A 19,841-nucleotide genomic window follows, 5' to 3' on the forward strand; every position below is an offset into this window, starting at 1 on the left:
GCCATTCATAAAATTAATTATAAGCGACTTATTCAACGCTTATCGATGTTCTTTACATGACTATCATGTTTATACATGCTAAAACAATATAATGTAATTAACAATGTAATATAAACTTAAAATCAGTTTTCATAATGTATACAGTAAAATTTCCAGCCGTAGATATGATTGAATGGAAGTAACTCGAACCATATTGCCAACCATTTTTAAGCCCTATAGGGTTATCTCTCTTAAATTTCATTGAAAACTTCTAGCAAGCAAGTTTACTGCATTGCTATAGTCCCAGTATATATAATGTATTGTAAACATGTATTTTAAGATTAAAATTAAAAGATACATTGCATTCTATATGACCATTATACGAAAGACTTATAAAGGACTGTATGTACATACGTGTTATTCATTTTTACACTGATAAAACATCAGAATATATATACTGTCTCACCTATGTACTTTTAAAATGTATTAAAACTAATACATGCATATTCTTATGCAATAATAGAAGACTATACTATGTGTGTGTATATATATATATAATAGTTTTAAAAGCAGTTAATAACCCGCACTATACTGTCTTATTCACAGAATAAAATTTGCTTAAGAAATTTTGAGAATGCTGCTTCTCTAAAAACTATACAAACTTTAGAAATTCTTACATATATCAATAATTACGACACAGCATGCATGAGGACTCTCTTTTGGTGGTTACAAAGTTTATAAAATAGTGGTGGGAATAGCATACATTCTCCAAGTGAACATTCAGCATAAGATCTTAAAAATATAACAAAAAAAATCGAGTTTAAATATAGCTGAAGATCTTAAAATTCGTTAAATTCATCTATTGTACAAGGTATTGTTTCTGACTTGTAATATATTACAACAGGTTTTGCTATAGTTCTAATCATATCTGGGTGTGCAAACAAGAACTTGAGTTTATCTGTATCGTTTAGTGAATGAAAGCTACACTATACAATATTAGCATTTTCTATTAATAAGTTTCTATCATACAAATATGTAGGGCATTCTAAGAGCACATGGGATTCTGACTCAACATAACTAAGACATGATGGACATACCCTTTCATTTTCCGGTAGATTTTCATAGCGCCCAGTTTCCAGTCTTAATGGGGCAACACCGCACCTTAACTTGTCTGAAGCCGATCAATGCGGAAATGGAAGAGTAAGTCTACAATAATTTTCAACCTGATAATGATCTTTAAAGAGCCTTATGTTCGTAATTTAGAACGTCCATTACCATTTACACCATTAACTCTCTGAAGATCATTATGCCATTGATCATAATGTCTGTTCAAAAGTACAGTTCTTACATCAGATAATAACTGTTTACAATTAAAAGGCAATTGGATATATGTCTGCAGACCAAAATCACTTAACTTTTCTTTCACTCTAAAAGGCCAATTGTTACATCTACTGTTACCTCTATTCAGAGCTCATGTAAAAATCTTTTTTATTCTACTGCTACTATAATTCAAACAGCGGTTCCAGTGATTACAAACAGCATTCCATTGGTCAATTATAAGCGGCTTCCAGCCCATTTCACCCTGAACCACTGCATATGGAGTGTACTTTCCGGTGTCCAAGAAAAATCTCATTGCTCTATGATGGATAGCATTTATGCAAGAGAGCTGTTTTATCCCCTAAACTGAAGCCCCATAAGATATAACAGGGACAACACACGCATTGTACATTTTTGTGTAAACATCATATGGTAAACCACCACCATTTTTATGCTCCCCATATATATATATGGGGAGCATATAGTTGCCAGTTTGTCCTTCCGTACTTCCGTACGAACTAAATTCTTGTCCGGAACATAACTCTAAAACTACTGAAGGGATTTACTTGAAACTTGAAATATTAACAGATGGAAAATAGGAGAAGTGCAGTGACCAAGAACCATAACTCTATCTACCTTAGTTTTAAAACTATCTCCCCTTTTATATAATATCAATGTAAATTTTTGTCCGGAGCATAACTCTAAATCTACTAAAGGGATTTACTTGAAACTTTAGATATAAACAGATGGCAAGTAGGAAAAGTGCAGTGACTAAGAACCATAACTCTATCTACCTTACTTTATGAATAATCTCCCTTTATTTAATTTCAAAGTAAATTGTTGTCCGGAGCATAACTATAAATCTACTGAAGGGATTTACTAGAAACTTCAAATATAAACAGATGGCAAGTAGAAGAAGTGCAGTGACTAACAACCATAACTTGATTTACCTTAGTTTTTTAATTATCTCCCTTTATTTAATTTCAAAGTAAATTCTTGTCCGGAGCATTACTCTAAATCTATTGAAGGGATTTACTTTAAACTTGAAATATAAACAGATGGCGAGTAGGAGAAGTGCAGTGACTAAGAACCATAACTCTATCTACCTAAGGTCACTGGTGTCAAGTCAAAGGTCACCAAAGCTTATAATAGATTTTCCTTCACACTTTTGTTACAGTTTCTCATAGCGCCTTCAATACTTTACCGATCTCTTTCATATTTGGCATGTAGGTACCTTGCATGGCCCTCTACCTTTTGATGACGTTTCAGGTCACTGGGGTCAAGGTCACCAAGGCTAATAATATATTTTTCCGTCACACTTTTGTTACAAGTTCTCATAGCACCTTCAATACTTTACCGATCTCTTTCATATTTGGCATGTAGGTACCTTGCATGGACCTCTACCTTTAAATGACGTTTGAGGTCACTGGGGTCAAGGGCAAGGTCACCAAAGCTAATAATAGATTTTCCTTCACACTTTTGTTACAGTTTCTCATAGCGCCTTCAATACTTTACCGATCTCTCTCATATTTGGCATGAAGATACCTTGCATGGACCTCTACCTTTTGATGACGTTTCAGGTCACTGGGGTCTAAGTCACCAAGGCTAATAATAGATTTTTCCGTCACACTTTTGTTACAGTTTCTCATAGCATCTTCAATACTTTACCGATCTCTTTCATATTTGGCATGTAGCATCGTCGGATACCCACGACTAATTCATTCCGTTACTCTCCAGCATTAGCCATGGGACAATATAAGCAATACACGCCGTTTTGACCTTTACTGTAACCTTTCAGTAGACCAACAAAATCGCAGTTTACAAAAATAATTTCGCTTTGGAGGTGTCAATGCTTCGCCTGGATAATTGCGATTTGATACACCAAGCTTTTCCATCCACCTGTCCGAGTGCTTAAAAAGACATCGCGCCCATGTAAGAGACTAGAAATACTTTTAATCTGAAAGTCGTTTAAATTCTCAATTTTAAAGTATACGCATGCACGACGAAATTCCATTTCTACGGACGACGCAATTTTGACAACAAACCCGGATCTCTATAGTACGAGTTGTATCATTGGTCAAAAATATCATCATGAAACAGTGAGGGATCCAATGAAATTACTGGATATGACACACCCTCAAACGGTGAAAAGAGCTCGTAATGTCCCACGGTCGATAAATGGAGAGTAACGGAATGGGTCGAACGTGGGTATCCGACGATGGGAATGTAGGTACCTTGCATGGACCTATACATTTTGATGACATTTGAGGCCACTGGGGTCAAGGTCACCAAAGCTACTAATATATTTTTCTTCACACTTTTGTTACAGTTTCTCATAGCGCCTTCAATATTTGACCGATCTCTTATATATTTGGCATGTAGATACCTTGCATGGACCTCTACCTTTTGATGAGGTTTGATGTCACTGGGGTCAAGGTCAAGGTCACTGAGGCTAATATAAGTTTTCTCAAGGTCTCACTTTTTTCCACACAATTAACCTATATATATCGACAAAGCATCATTGGGGAGCATCCATCAGTTTTACTGATAACCTAGCAATGAGAAGTCCAAGGGCACGTCCAGCAACATTTTTAGCAGTAATACTACAGTCTAAATGGTCTGTTAACATAATTCCAAGATACATATATTTATTTACATACTCTATTTTCATCTGACCACACATAAATATGTACTCTGATCCCTGTGTAGTGTTTGTACGAAAGTGCACAACATTACTTTTACTAGCATTTACTGACATACCGTTTGAAATACACCAATCGTTTAACAATGATAATATAGATTGTAAATCACCTTCATTTTCCGCTAACAGGACTATATCGTCAGCGTACAAAGTATACATATTTTTTTAATGCCTATATCAACAACGTAGTTTAAGCTTTAAAGAGATACAGCTAGGTAATTTATAAATATGTGAAACATAATTGTTGACAAAGAGCAACCTTGTCGTAAACCAGAATTTACACTAAACCAGTCAGTAATCATAACATTTATACGAACACAAGATGAAACATATTTGTACAGTGACATTACTGACAGACAGACAGACAGACAGACATTTTATTCAAGACATGTACATAGTACATCGTCTAAACACATACATTTACAAATAACATGTCAACATGCTAAGACATTTTCTTTTCCGCATTTCCGATAAAAAAAAATAAAAAAAATAAATATAATTATAATAACAACAACAAATCAACAGGAAGGAAAAAGGTGTGAAGTAAACATACATGACAATGCCATCTCTGTAGTGGAGATGAGCTAGTAATGAATATACATATGAATTTGCAGAACATATTTATACAGACGCGGTTAACAATTTTTATAAATACAACTACTATTTGCATTATGCGTATTTAATCACAGTTAACAATTTTAATGTAAATACCATTACATTTGTTGCAATCGATCAGTTAAAACAATTGCTCCATCTGTATTAATACATAAATAGATCAACAAACATTACGTATTGGATATATCAGGAGCATTTAAAATTTCAGAACGCATAGTGAGTGATTCTTTTATAAAAAGTGATAGCTTAATAAGTTCTGCTCTGTTACTTGATTTAAGTAATTCTAAATATTTATATACTGATGCCCTTATATAGTATTTACGTTTGATATATTTTTTTCTTATTATTTCATATCTTGGGCACACACATACGAAGTTATATTCATCTTCTATATCGTTTGTGCTACAAATTAAACAGTGTCGTTCCTGTCTCGGTGTATTATTTCTTGCATATCTACCTGTCTGAATACGTTATGGATGTGCCGACATGCGCAGTCTACAAAAATAAAATCTAAGACTTTTTGGAAGAGCATCAAGATATATTTCATACTCCAGCGTGTGTTTGAATTGCATATAGATTTTTAAAACAGAGCTCTTTTCTAGGGTACCAAACCATTCTTGTTTGAAGGTGTCAATCACACGTTGTTTAAGAATGTTTACGAATTCTTTAGGGTTAATGCTGTAAAAGTTATTAAACACATCAGCAAAACCATGGTTTTCCAACATCAGCTTAATATTATATACCCAGTTACGGTGACCTTTCGAACAGTTATCAAGTGCTTGTTCGTAAACCTTTTTTAAAATAATATTATCTGTAGCTATAAGCCTAAACCAATAATTTAACATACGGATGTAACTATTTACATATAGTGGGTATCTACCCAATTCACCATAAACTGTGGCATTACAAGTATTAGGTTTAACATTAAGTATTCTTTTACAAAATTTTAAGTGTACTCTTTCAATTTCTTTCGATTTTGAATATCCCCATGTTTCTGTTGCATAATTTAACGTAGATCCAACAAAGGCATCGAATAATTGGCAATAAGTTCTAGGTTTTAAATCAAATTTATTACACTTACTTAATAAAACATTCATAGCATTAAGTGCCTTACCCACTAAGTGCTCTTGATTTAGGTTAAAATTACCAGTATAGTTAAACACAGTACCTAGGTAATTAAAAGAATTAACTACTTCAATATGGTGCCCATTGTAATGCCATTTTTCAGATTCTAAAAGGCTTCCACGTTTCCGGAAAACCATAATTTTCGTTTTTTCAATGTTTACATTTAAACCCCATGAATCACAATATTGACAGAGCTTATTTAAAAGATATTGAACTTCACTAGGTGTTTTACCAATAATCGCCATATCATCGGCAAAAAGCAAAAGAATTTAAACAATGTCATCAATAGGCATACCAGAATGAACATCTTGTTGAAGGAACATTTCTAAATCTTCAACAAATAGGCAAAACAATAATGGGGACATTACCTCCCCTTGACGTAAACCAACGGCGTACTTAAAATAATCAGAGTAGTTAGAGCATGATTTAACACATGATTTTACATTACAATACATATCCTTAACAATTCTTAAAATTTTGCCCTGTATTCCAGACTTATACAATTTTAGCCACATACCATTTCTATAAATTGAATCAAAACATTTCATCATATCAACAAAAATAACGTAAAGCCTTTTGTTTTCAAACAAATAATCCTGAACAAGTGACAAGAGAATAAATATAGCGTCAACTGTAGAGCGCCCCTTGCGGAATCCAAATTGGGCGTCGGAAATTATATTATTTTGTTCACATACATTCTCTATACGTTTATTTAAAACTGTAGTAAATATATTTAGATAAACAACTAACAAGAGTTATGCCACTGTAATTATTAACGTCAGTAGTTGAATCTTTTTTATGTAAAGGAATAATAATTCCCTTTGTCCACTTCTCGGGGAAAAAGCCCGAATCAATAATTTTGTTAAAAATCTCACATAGATTACCTGATAAAATATTAATTGTTTCAATAAAGTACTCGTTTAACAAGTTATCACATCCATAAGCTTTGTTACGTTTCAGCGATTTCACAGCAGTAATGATTTCTTCTGTGGTAATCGGATTATCAAGTTCAGGGTAAACAGTATTCGGTATATTAAAATCATTGTTAATATTGAAATTCTCTGCATCTTCATTTACACAATGGAATAAATTTCCCCCTAAATTCATAAAATAATCTCGAAAATCATTTAACGTTATATTTCCAGAGTTTTTACTTGAAAATGATTTGAAGTGTTTCCAAAAATCCATTGGCTGACTGTTTTTAATACGTTCAAGTTCACGCATTTGCTTCTTAAAGTTAGCATTCTTTTTCTTCCTTATTATCTGTTTATAATGTGATTTACATTCACATAGATTAATTCTATTTAGTTCCGATTTTTCGTTATTAAAATTATTTAAGGCGTTTATGTAAATATCTCTATAAATTTTGCATTCAGTATCAAACCATTCAGTATCAAAGCTCTTACACTCACAAAAATACGTACTTTCTTTATAAAAACATCTTTTGGAAAATAGTGGGTTTGCAATCTCTTGCAAAATATTTGTAAAGTCACTAAGCATACTGTCGACAGATAATCTATCAGTACAATTAGTGTTATTAACAATCTCATTAAAGTTAGACAGATTTGCAATAACACCCGATCGAAATTGATCTCTTATCTGTTCATTCCATTTAAATTTTGTTTCTGTAAAAGACGAATCTACTGAAGTAACATTGTTACATTGTAAAGAAAACAATAACGGTGCATGATCGCTCCATTCAGTAAAACTACCAATAGTGAAATTTAATTTGCGCAAAATTGCAATCACAAGTAAGCAAATAATATATCACAGAACAACCGTTATGTGAAAGAAATGTATAATTGTTCGAATTGCCTAGTCGACCGTTTACAATGCGCAGACCGGTCGCTATACATAAATCCAAAAGTTTAATCCCGTGGTTATTGTGTCGGACATCAATTGAGGCCCTACTTGAGGTGTTATCAGGTGTGTAATCAATATCATCCATACACATATTAATTTTATCATGTATAATAAAATCATTCTTTTGACCTACCCTACTATTAAAATCTCCAAAAATATACACTGCTCCTAAATTACTATACACATTAATATCATTCTCTAATGCATTAAAAAGGTTGACGTTAAAAATATTATTAATTGGCGAATCTTCACCCCAAATATATGCACCACATAGATAAATGTTTTGTTCTGTGTGGAAGAAATCTCGATCAAGCTTAAGCCAGACGATTGTATCGTTACTGCTCTGAACTACTTCAATTCCATTTTTTAAGTATTCCTTGTAGTATAATATTAAACCACCGCTACTACGTTTAGCATTTCTATGTTGGTATTTTCTATAAAAATTATGAGAAATATAACCGTTTAAATCAATGTTAGAGTTTGAATTACACCAGGATTCATAAATAAAACAAATATCATTTTTACCTAATATATTAACAAATTCAGCACTTTCTTTTTTGTCCCTCGTTAGCCCGTGAATGTTCCAGGAAATAATCAAAAGTTCATCTCCTGCGTAGTCCTATTGGTTCACTGGTCGACCATCAATATACAGCGTATCATACGCAATCCAGGCTCGCTTGCCATCCCTCTTGGCTTCCTTCATCTTCGGAACGAGACGCCGCCGTTTCTCCTGAATCACAGGAGGAAATTGTTCGAACACATTGAAAGGTGTACCTTTCAACTCCGGCCACTGACGCCTCACCACCTCACGATCTTTAAAGAAGGCAAATTTCGCAACGACTGAGCGCACCTTCCCTGTAACCGGATGCGATGGTGAACGGTGGACACGCTCAAAGCGCATCGCATCGACTGCTTCCTTTGCGATTTTTAGTTTCGCCAGAAGAAAGGTGCGCAGCTTAGTCTCGGTGACCGCCGGTTGTTCATTTCCCTTTGTGTTGTCCTCCTCGATACCAGTGAAGATCAGGTTGTTTCTCATAGATTGTGACTTTAGGTAGGCCACATCTTCGCTTAACTGTTCCCTCCTCTTCTTCATATCAGAAACACGTGAATCTAGGAGCCCGATACCGATGTCTATTGAATCGACCTTGTCTTCGAGTCGCATGACCTTCTCCTCCGTTCGTTTTGCACGTTCGTCAAGCGCTACCCAAATCTTTTTCAACTCTGACTCGAAAGCCGACACCTTACGATCCAATGAATCTATGGCCCCTAAACACTTCTCCATTATAGCCAACTTTTCGGTCATAATTTTCATGCAGTTCATGATGTCCCGATTGGTAGGTTTTTTACCAGATTCAGCCATCGCGATCGAACAATGACGGTCTTCGCCGCTTTCTACAAAAACACTTGTGTTGGAATTTACACAGTCTGCAGAATCGTTACTGTCCGCATACAAAACGGCATTCACTTGACTCAACACATCACTGATCGCGTTTGAGTCGGCCTCCTCAGACGGGCCTCTATGCTTTGGCTGTTTACTTTTCGCACAGTCCGAATTGTCCGAATTACCGTCACTACTATTTCTGTACTTTCTTTTATCCTTTTTACTTTTTGTCATTTTTTAGACACTCGTGGTTGATGTATAGAATGAAACAAAACAATTCCATTGTAAATTTGCACTCTTATTTATTTATTAAAAGCAAAAATAATTTAAAAATGTATCCGTATTAAAAACACGTCCTTGCACATTGACACGCATGCGCCAAAATTATACTGCTGAGAGAATTTTGGCTGATAAACCAATATCACCTAATTTACGCCAAAGCAGATTTCTGTCGATGGAGCCGAACGCTTTGCGAAAATCCATGAAAGCCAAGTCAAGTAAATTTTATTGGCAAATACAAGTGTACATAGCCAAAAAGAAAACATATAAGTACATGTAATGGCGGTGTAGAAAAAAAGACATAAATTCTATCATTAATGAAATGAAAAGTATGGTATATCATGGTTATGAATTGATACAAAAAGGAAAATACAGTCAACAATCAGTTAATAACTTTGTTTTTCTTTCTAACTTTAAACGATGCGTCAAAACAACAACAACAAAAACAGAGAAAACAACAACATTGAATTAGCGAGCCAAAGCTAACATGTTTGCCTTGAAAATACATATGGAGAAAAATATAGCAAAAGAAAAAGAAAGAATGGGGGGAAAAAGAAACAAAAACAACTTTGACGTCTGTTGTTTCCACATATATGCAGCCTACCGTGAGCGATTTTGTGAAAATATTACCTTGTATTAATCGTTTCAAATCATTTAAAGCTTTTAGTCGTTAAACACACGAGCTTTTAATTCACCAAAGGTGATCTTGTAATTGGTGTTCCCCTCCTTAATGGAGATTGCTTATTTCTTTTACGTGTTTCGATGATATTAGATAGACTTGACTAATGATCTATAGTACTGCGCTTTTTGCGGAATCCTTTTTCTCTTCAGCAGTAAGGCCACTGGCGTCTGTCCATTTAACAATTCTCTCATTTGAAATTCCACTTTACAACTTGTACATGGTAGCTGCTAACGTAATGCCTATATATGGCATTGGTTCTCTTGGTTCGTTACATCCCGATTTAGGTATTGGGTTAATAATGCTTTTAGACCAAAGCGTTGGCTCTTTTCCAGATTGAAAACATACATTAAATAAACTATGAAGAACAGGAAGTGATGAGTCATTTTTAAACATATATGATGGGATTAAGTCAATACCTGCTGCTTTCCATTGCTAAGCATCTCTCAAAGCTTTAACTAGCTCAAGTATATCTATATCAGAGTCTAAATTCTCATCTGCTATATACATTGTACCGTCATTTGCAACATTTATTACAGTATTATCTGGATTTAGCAGTGTACAAAAATCATGCCGCCATTTAGCAAGAATAATCTCAACATCATCAGACACTGTACTATGTTCTAAAACAACCTGCATTGGTATTGATTCCATACGATCCATGCCGATACCTGTCTTTGCAATACGTTTCCAGAACATTTCTTGGTCATTTTCTTAATCTGATAAAAAAATCATGTTGAAACTTATACCAGTAAAGACGCTTACATCGCTGACCTTCTTTATTAAATCTTTTTCTAGTAGACACATATCTTTGTTTAAAAAAATATTTGTCAGATCTATTCAAATCTTTCAGCCACTCTCGGTCACAGTCATGCATACTTTATAAAAGTTCGGTTAGCTGGTCATTCCGCCATGGTTTGCCTGTTTTACATCTTTTAGAATAAACATTATTTGGGTTTAGAATTCAATAACAATAAAGGCAACTTTTCATACATATCTAATCAAATAATATTATACCAACCACTATATGCAGTATCGAGCTCGGACTGTGTTCTCAGGCCTTGTTCAAGCATATAAATAACAAAATTAATTGCTACCATTGTTTCATCATCCGCCAAAACAGATTTGGAAACACTTCTAACATTAAATTTGTCAAAACTTGGTGCAGAATCTGATTTGCTATGAGCTGCAGAACACGTTCCGACCCTGACACTCATATTCTATAATATTACCGAGTGGTCTGGAGTATTGATTGACACAACATTGTTAATGCCAACACTATTTAGGATATCAGACATATGTTCAACTTGAAAATCAGTAAAATGTTGCAAGTTTTCATGACTGATCAAACATTACTCTACGTCAGAACAGCCTTTTGACTGAAATTGAACTGAAATCATTGCATATGAAATTTCTACCATTCAACATACACATTGTACAAGATAATCCCCATAGGCATTAGATTTGTAATCAACTACATTGCGGTGTACAATATCGTCAACACGTGCAATAAAATCTTCTTGATCACTACAACGATTATTTAAGTCTCCACATATAAAGGTTAAACCTTCGTGTTAATACTGGTACATATTTTGCAATAATTTATCCAAACAAACATTTACATCCGTTTGTCGTTAGGCAATCCAACTCCACCTGAGCCACGCTTGGAATTTTTTATGAATATGCTTCCTATTGCTGCCAAACCATGTAAAACCCTCAATATTAATAGAATCATTTCCTAGCAAATGTGTTTTTGCAATTCCTACAACTTCTAAATCGAAAAAAGCAACACAGTTTGCTCTTAAAACATAATTATCAGAACACTGTTTGCTGGTACACCCTCGGACATTCAAAAAAAACGATGACACCTAGCGTCTGCATCCTCTGTATCCACCACGTTTGTTACCACGTCTCTGTCTTCTGTTGTTTCCCCTGTTGCCTGAACCAAAAAGTCTCAGAATTTTCAGGCTCTAATTTTTTTAGAATCACATGAGAGCTATCCTGAAAAAGAACTAAGTCTGTCTTTGTTAACATTTCTATCATAATCACGCTGATCACTAATTTTGTTGGAGTTTTGGCTTTAAAAAGAATCATGTCTGTCTTTGCTATTGTTTAAACTGTTTCCGCGTCTTGGGCTCTGATTGGCCCCATTCGGTTGATTATTTGAAACACGATTATTGTACGAATTGGTTTTGCGTTTTTTATTATTATTCTGGGTTCTTCCTCTGTTGTTGTGGTTTTGCCTATATCCCCTCTATGGACTCGTATCACTCCCGTCTCCTGAAACGTCATCGGAACCACACGATTACCTTTTAGCGATATATCACATCCTTGATCTCTTAGCGTATTGACTATAACTTTCAGATTTCTGTTTCATTTTCTCTCCTCCACGGATTGATCTGTGTACACAAACACATAATTGCACTGTCGAGAGTCTTTGAGGCTGTATTTAGCTGATAAAACTTTTTTTTCTTCTCAACTGTCTGAAAAGAACAGATGACTACACCTGGCACTTCCGCTCGTTCAGAAGGTTTCCGTTTAGAATTTAGAACATGTTACAAAGTCCAAGCCCCTCTCTAATGAATATTTCTACCTTAGTGTTAAAATTCTCCCCTTCGTGGTATGCAAGGCCTTGTATCACAACACTGTTTTGCCTAGGGTTTTGACAGTTCACAGAATCTACTGAAAGTTGATGCACCCTGTCCTCCAGTCCATTCATTTCAGCTTGTATCTCCTCTTTTAATGAGTGAAGTCTTGCGTTCATATCCTTTTTGATGTTGCCTAGTTCCGCGTTTATTCTCTCATCAAATAAGTTTGCAATCTTATGTTAAATGCGTGATTCAAAAGTATTCTCCAATTTGTCAATCCACTCATTTATACTTACATTTAATGCACTTACATCTTCCGAGAGTTTCATTTTCAGTTTTGACATTTGTTCCATTTCGCGCTCGGCTCTGTATTGCCAATGTTAGCACTTTTCATTTGTTTATTCGAAGCTGACTCAGTGCATGATTTTGGTTCACTTTGCTGTCTTTGTGTGGCATTTTTATTTCCATTCGACTGACTATATAATTGGCGTTTTGTATGCACAAATGATCTATCATTGATGTTTGACTCACACTTACTTTTCTTTACAGTTAGATTATCATTGTCCAGACTACCATGACTGCGATGCCTTTTCCTTGTCGACTCTGGTGTTAAACACTCTATCGCTACTCCACACCTTCCCATTACAGAATCAACATAGTTTCTAGCATCGATTAAATCTGCTACAGTACCCTCCGCCATCGTTTTCACCATGCAAATATAGTTTTCTTGCCAAATATATCAGTCAAGAAATCGACACAATTTTTCCAACCGTGGTTAACCCGTACAGATTATCCGCCTCGACTGGGTTTATCAATTTATCAATTTGCTCCCTCACAGCACGCTCTTACCGCCCACAGTTGACACAGTGTAATGCCCAAATGTTTATACACTGTTACACACCAATTACAACGTCCAAAATCAACTTCATCTGCCAATGCCAATGTTTTGTAAATTTGCACTGCAGATTTTCGAGCCCGCCATGCGCTTAGGTCAGAAACCATAGTATGCATGAGAGAAATGTAATTAATGTATTTATGATTTTTTTTCTGCTGCTTCTGTTCCCACGGTCAGGAAGTATCATGAGGACTGAGAACTTTATAAATAATTTTACTGATCTACATACAAAACCGCGACAAAAAAAGCTTTCCACGATTAAACATGGGTTTTTGCAATGAATATTCAGAGATAGTATCTCTTCAATACGAGATGCGATACACCAAATTCTACTAACGAAATACCCACAACTTATAATGAGATACTATATCTAATGTTTCACATATAAAAAGACAATAATATTTATATTAATTAAGATAACGTACCTCATATTTATTACGAGATACTAGTCCCATTAAAGATAAACCCGGTCCTAAAAAAGAGATACCAAATTTTATTACGAGATGCAAAATCGCTAAAACAGATGCCAAATCCTTACAGTAATATACAAAATCCCAATAACGAGAAACCCGATCATCGGAACGAGATGAAAAAAATGTAAGTAACATATACCAACCCCTAAGTGCACAATACAAAATCCTATGTACGAGGTACCAATCATGAGTACGAGATAACAAATCCTAAGTGGGCACTACAAAATCCTTTGTTCGAGGTACCAATCATCAGTACGAGATACCAAATCCTAAGTACACAAAAAAATACAAAATCCTGTGTACGAGGTACCAATCATCAGTACGAGGTACCAATTCCTAAAAGCACAATACAAAATCCTTTGTACGAAGTACCAATCATGAGTACAAGATACCAAATCCTAAGTGCGCAATACAAAATCTAAGATCGAAATACATTATCCTAAGTACGCGAAACCACATCTTAACAGAGAGACACTTTGTCACAATTAGCATATACTCAGTCATTATTATGAATAGGTGTTAGTTGATACTAAGAAAAGATAATAAAAAAAACGTTATCTTCAAGAAGTTCATGTCAGTGTAAGATCGTTTGTTGTTTCACGAGTGATTATAGAAAATCAATTTTTACGAGTGGCGCAGTCACGAGTGAAAATATTATTTTTCTATGATCACGAGTGGCGTGCCTCAATACATTTCAAAACACAAAATGACGTCATTATACCAGCGAAATTCTCCAGTTTAACTCGTTTACAATGTAAATAAATGGAGGAATAGCATAAAATTAAAATAACATTAGTTGGATTCGGTGGAATGTCGATTTAAACTCACTCGTGATCATAGAAAATAATTATTTCTGATAATATAAAGATAGAAAAAGGAGTTCCGAAAGTTGTCATTTTCACCGGTGAAAATAACAATTTGTTTATTTTCGCTGCTGTTATTTCACTGCAGAAATGTCATATTTTATCATTAGGCATAAAAGAAGTCATTTAGTGTAGATACGCAGAATGAATTTATAGGTATATGCAGTCCTTGTATTTAGGAGATAGAATATCCTTATTAGATGGTTCGTTCTGATTCACACTTTGATATCATCGATAAGACTTTTGTTTATTATTTGTATGGCCGTGGAATTCAAAAATAGTAAAGACGATTACAGTATGAAGATATATACGTGATAGTATAAAGTATGTTAGGGAATGACATGTAAAAGACAAAAAGAGAAGGAAACATCACGCTGATAGCACAGAGAAGCTGCTTGTTAAACAAGCAACACAAAAGTAAATCCTCCATGTATATTTCTTGAACGTGCCTATTCGATTTAAGATACACAAAACCTAAGTTTGAAATGTGATGTTCTATTTAAAAATGGAAGAAAAAAATACAGTTATACAAAAATCCATCGAGATTGGTTGTTGAGATACGAATCTTTGTGCATATGACTCAATGAAGCCATTACGTCCAGTAAGCGACACAACATCTGTCCAAATTTGGTGAAGATCGGATGAAAACTACTTCAAATAGAGAGGGAACACCATGCTAAATGCTTGAAATACACTAAATAACCACGGGACCTAGTTTTATAACCGGCATGACCCATATTTGAACTTGACCTTTATATCATTTAGACACATCTTCTGACCAAATTTGGTGAAGATCGGATGAAAACTACTTCAATTAGAGAGTGGAAACCATGCTTAATCCTTGAAATGCACTAAGTGACCCCGTGACCTAGTTTTTGACCTGACATGACCCATATTCGAACATGATCTAAATATTCTCTAGATACATCTTGTGACAAAGTTTGGTGAAGATCGGATGAAAACTACTTCAATTAGAGAGCGGACACCATGGTTAATCCTTGAAATGCACTAAGTGACCCCATGACCTAGTTTTTGACCCGGCATGAACCATAATCGAACTTTACCTAGATATTGTCTAAATACAGCTTCTGACCAAGTTTGGTGAAGATCGGTCGAACACTATTTGAATTAGAGAGCGGACACTGCTGTGGACGCCGCCGCCCGCGGCCCGCCGCCCGCCAAGGGTGAAACTATATTACGTCCCGTTTTGAACAACGGGCGTATAAATATGGAGTCATGACCATGGAATGGTCATCGAAACTCATACAATTGGTGATTGGAAATCGTTTGCAGGACGCGAACAAAGTTGGCGCAGATTTAATCACAATATAGCGGAGTGTAAATATAACCATGATATATCTTTTAAACTCAACCTCATAAACTGTAAATGGTTTTAAGCCCAATATTTAAACCTCAGGATGCCATATCACTATAAAGGCATGCTGAAATGTGAATAAGGATTAGTTTTACGCATTAACAGCAGCCAGTATCATAATCTATCCTTTAATTACGGAATGCAATGTTAAATGTTCATATTAAATGTGTTCACTGTTTAAGCTTTTCTTTACGTATTATGGTAAATGAGTAATACTGGTTCGGAATAACTATTCGACCTATTAAATCGTATGCGAAAGACCCAGTTGTTTCGTCGCATCCGATCTACGGACGAACAGAGCAATATACTCGCGTTTTAGAAACGGACATTTAAATCGAATCATGGTATCACAATTGAATCCACACAAAGAAAGTAAATGGCCAAAGCTAAGAAATGAAAATACACAAAATAATACACGTGTGTCTTATCATGTGTGACTGGTATATACAGAACGTCAAAATATTTAACTGGATTCTGCTATTTTTAAACAGACTTATCCTGCAAGTAAAATTTGGTACTAAAAATTATTAATATGTATTCAAAAAATGTGGTCAAGGAGATTTATTTCGACTGTTCAATTAGTGAGCTGTGGTCGGTTCTATATAACAACTGGGTAATTCGGCTTGTCACGAACATATACAAACATAAAACAAAACAAAATCCATACCAAAGGTTATACAAATAATATAAATCGAACTATGATATTTTAAAAACGTTGTTAAAGAATGACGCATGCTTTTAAAAGTTAAGTTTAGCTTGCACAACCCCTTAGTGCGTTTAATTAGAGCCGAGCGATGTTTACTTTTTATTTTGAACACGCAATTAAGTTGTTTTCACATAAAACGAATGCATACCGCTTTTGATGAACGAACCCAAAATGATTTTTGTAACTGCGTGTTTCAAAAACATATTTCATAAATTTATAATTACATTTAAAATAACAACACGTAACTAAACAGAAATGCGCATTTTATGACATTAAAAAGAAGTATTGCCGTTCATAACTTCACATGAACAACCGAGTTTAAACTGTTTAGTTCGATTTCCCAATACCATTTGAGGCTCATTGTAGTCGAGGATGAGATTATTACTCCATTTTGACGAGAGTGTGACATCTGTCGTCTCTCGAAGTGTTTGGCTCAGAGTTCCGCGGCTACTGCAGTTAATGCAGATAAGACGTGAGTCTCTCCATCAGTTAGTACAGCAATCAAAGACCAAAAATGCTATTGAATTCTTAAATAATAAGTGTTGAATATTTGATAAGAAAAAACAATCATGTAATAATGGCTAATATCTATTTCCGTTTCATGGGGTATTTCAACAACGTAAAAAAAGTTAACGAATTTAGTATTATAAGTAGTATTGGCTGAGAACTGCCCATGCATTACGTCAACTAGAATAACACGACCCGGATAAATATATCTTAAATAACGAAAGTATTGAAATAACAATTATTGCCTACCATTGACGAACGCCTTATGCAGTAAAAGCGTCATTTCCAATATGACAGCGCTCCGTTAGTCGAAAGAGATGGTCATATAGACGTGTCCGTATCATCTTTATTTTTCGTTTTTAAAGTTTGTGAGAATAACGGGACAATATTATTTACATAATTCAGAAGTCTGCTTACAACCCTGCATAAGACATTAATAAAATGAACGCACACTTAATTTGTGTTTAATATATTAAATATATTAAACAAGATAGACATTGATTTACAATAATTATCATAATTAGATACAGCTTTAAAGGGACCGTCAACCAGATTGACGAAAAAAAGGAAAAGATCTAAAATCCCATATTTTTTACAATTATTAGTTTATATTGATTAAAATATCACGACTGGTATATTACATTAATTGAAAAAGTTGTTAAATTTTCATATTTTCAGTATATTCGGTAATAAAATTTTACTGCGTATGTGTACCAGGTAACTACTAGTTAACTATAAATAACGCAAGTAGATTGATCATCATCGTCACGTGGTAAACCCATAATGTAATATACCAGTCGTGATATTTCAATCAATATAAATAAATAATTGTACACAAATACGGTATTTTAGAACTGTTCTTTTATTCGTCAATCTGGTTGACGGTCCCTTTAACCAAATATCTTGCGATGCTAAAGTATGGCCTTTTCCCTTCCTCCACTGTATTGCTGCATTCCGTTATTGAAACATTAAGGTATGTCTATTTGTCAAATCGTTTCCGATACATCTTGTACGTGTTTTAAGAGACAGATATTCACGGCAATCTCTTGTTATCAATAAAATGCTATAAGACAATTAAAAAACATATACTCTCGTATATTTAACTTTTTAATATTGTTTGCGATTAACGTTGATCCAGTCACATTTGCTGTGTATTAAAAATGAAATAACAACAATACGTGATTGTTATAAGAACCGCTTAATAGTTTAATTTATTATTATACACTGACAATTGTTTGTTTTTTCTTAAATGGGATGACGACAAGAAACTACTTGTTTTGAAATAATGTGTTTATATACCTTACGTTTTAATGTCATTAATAATACTGCATTTAACAATTATTTAATGAAAACATTAATTGTTACTATCTTTTATTTTTTTGCGTGTGACTTGTGAATGTATTTGTGGCACACTGATATTATTAGTTGGGTCTGGGTTTTCTTTTTTATTTGAAATCACATGTGACGTCGCAGCGGTTAAACACGTCTTGGTTGTACTATGCAGCACAATTTATAGTATTTTGATTCGATTGCAATTGTTTTAACCTGAAGAAATACTTGTAATAAATCATATTTTAAAAATTCCTTAAAAATAAACATCTTCACTTGTCCCAATTTTCATTAAAATGTACCAATATGAAAACTTGGTGTCAAAATCCTTGGTTATTCACTGGTTGATAAAGAGGATACGTATTTCAAAATGTGAATATGTTTGTTATGATAAATAATTCAAGTGTTTTTAAAATTGTGTCAATATGTTCTATTATTGTAACAACAGCGTTGCTTATTCCGTGTTTGATATTTTGTTTGGTAATTACAAGTAACAGAAAACCCCATTGGTTGCAAAATGGCACACCAGCCAGTGTTTTATCATTAGTGGTGTTTTCTATTTTGTTTTTAAATAAGTGTCCGATCAGATCTGATGTTCTTTTACATGCTTATCAAATAAAACAACATATATATATATATATATATATATATATATATATATATATATATATATATATATATATATATATATATATATATATATATATATCGGTTGTGCAGTGCGAAAATGCAACATCAGGTTACTCACGATTTTTATGATGCTGGATGAAAACTTTACGGCTCCTGGTAAAAATAAAAAAGTTTAGCCTGTTGGTTTCACGTATTTGCAATTTACAAATATCGATTTATTCATTTAAGATAGTCAACTCTAGAACAGTTCAATCAGCCGTTGGTGATGCGAAAAGCTAATGATGTTGTACTAAAAACCATTAAAGTCTCGGACTAATAACATTTCCAGCAATACGTTTGTTAAAACAAAAAGTTTTGCCGTATATTGCTGGTGATCCAGGAAGCATGGGAAACTATCCAAGACCTCGAAGGCCGTTATATGGAGGAGAGAATTAACAAGAGCAAAGACATGACGGAGATAGACGTTCCCAACACAGTCAAGATCATCTACGACTACAAAAACGTAAGTGTAATTAAATGAAAAATACTTAATAAAT

Source organism: Dreissena polymorpha, chromosome 1 (assembly GCF_020536995.1).
Source record: "Dreissena polymorpha isolate Duluth1 chromosome 1, UMN_Dpol_1.0, whole genome shotgun sequence".
Classification (NCBI taxonomy): Eukaryota; Metazoa; Mollusca; class Bivalvia; order Myida; family Dreissenidae; genus Dreissena; species Dreissena polymorpha.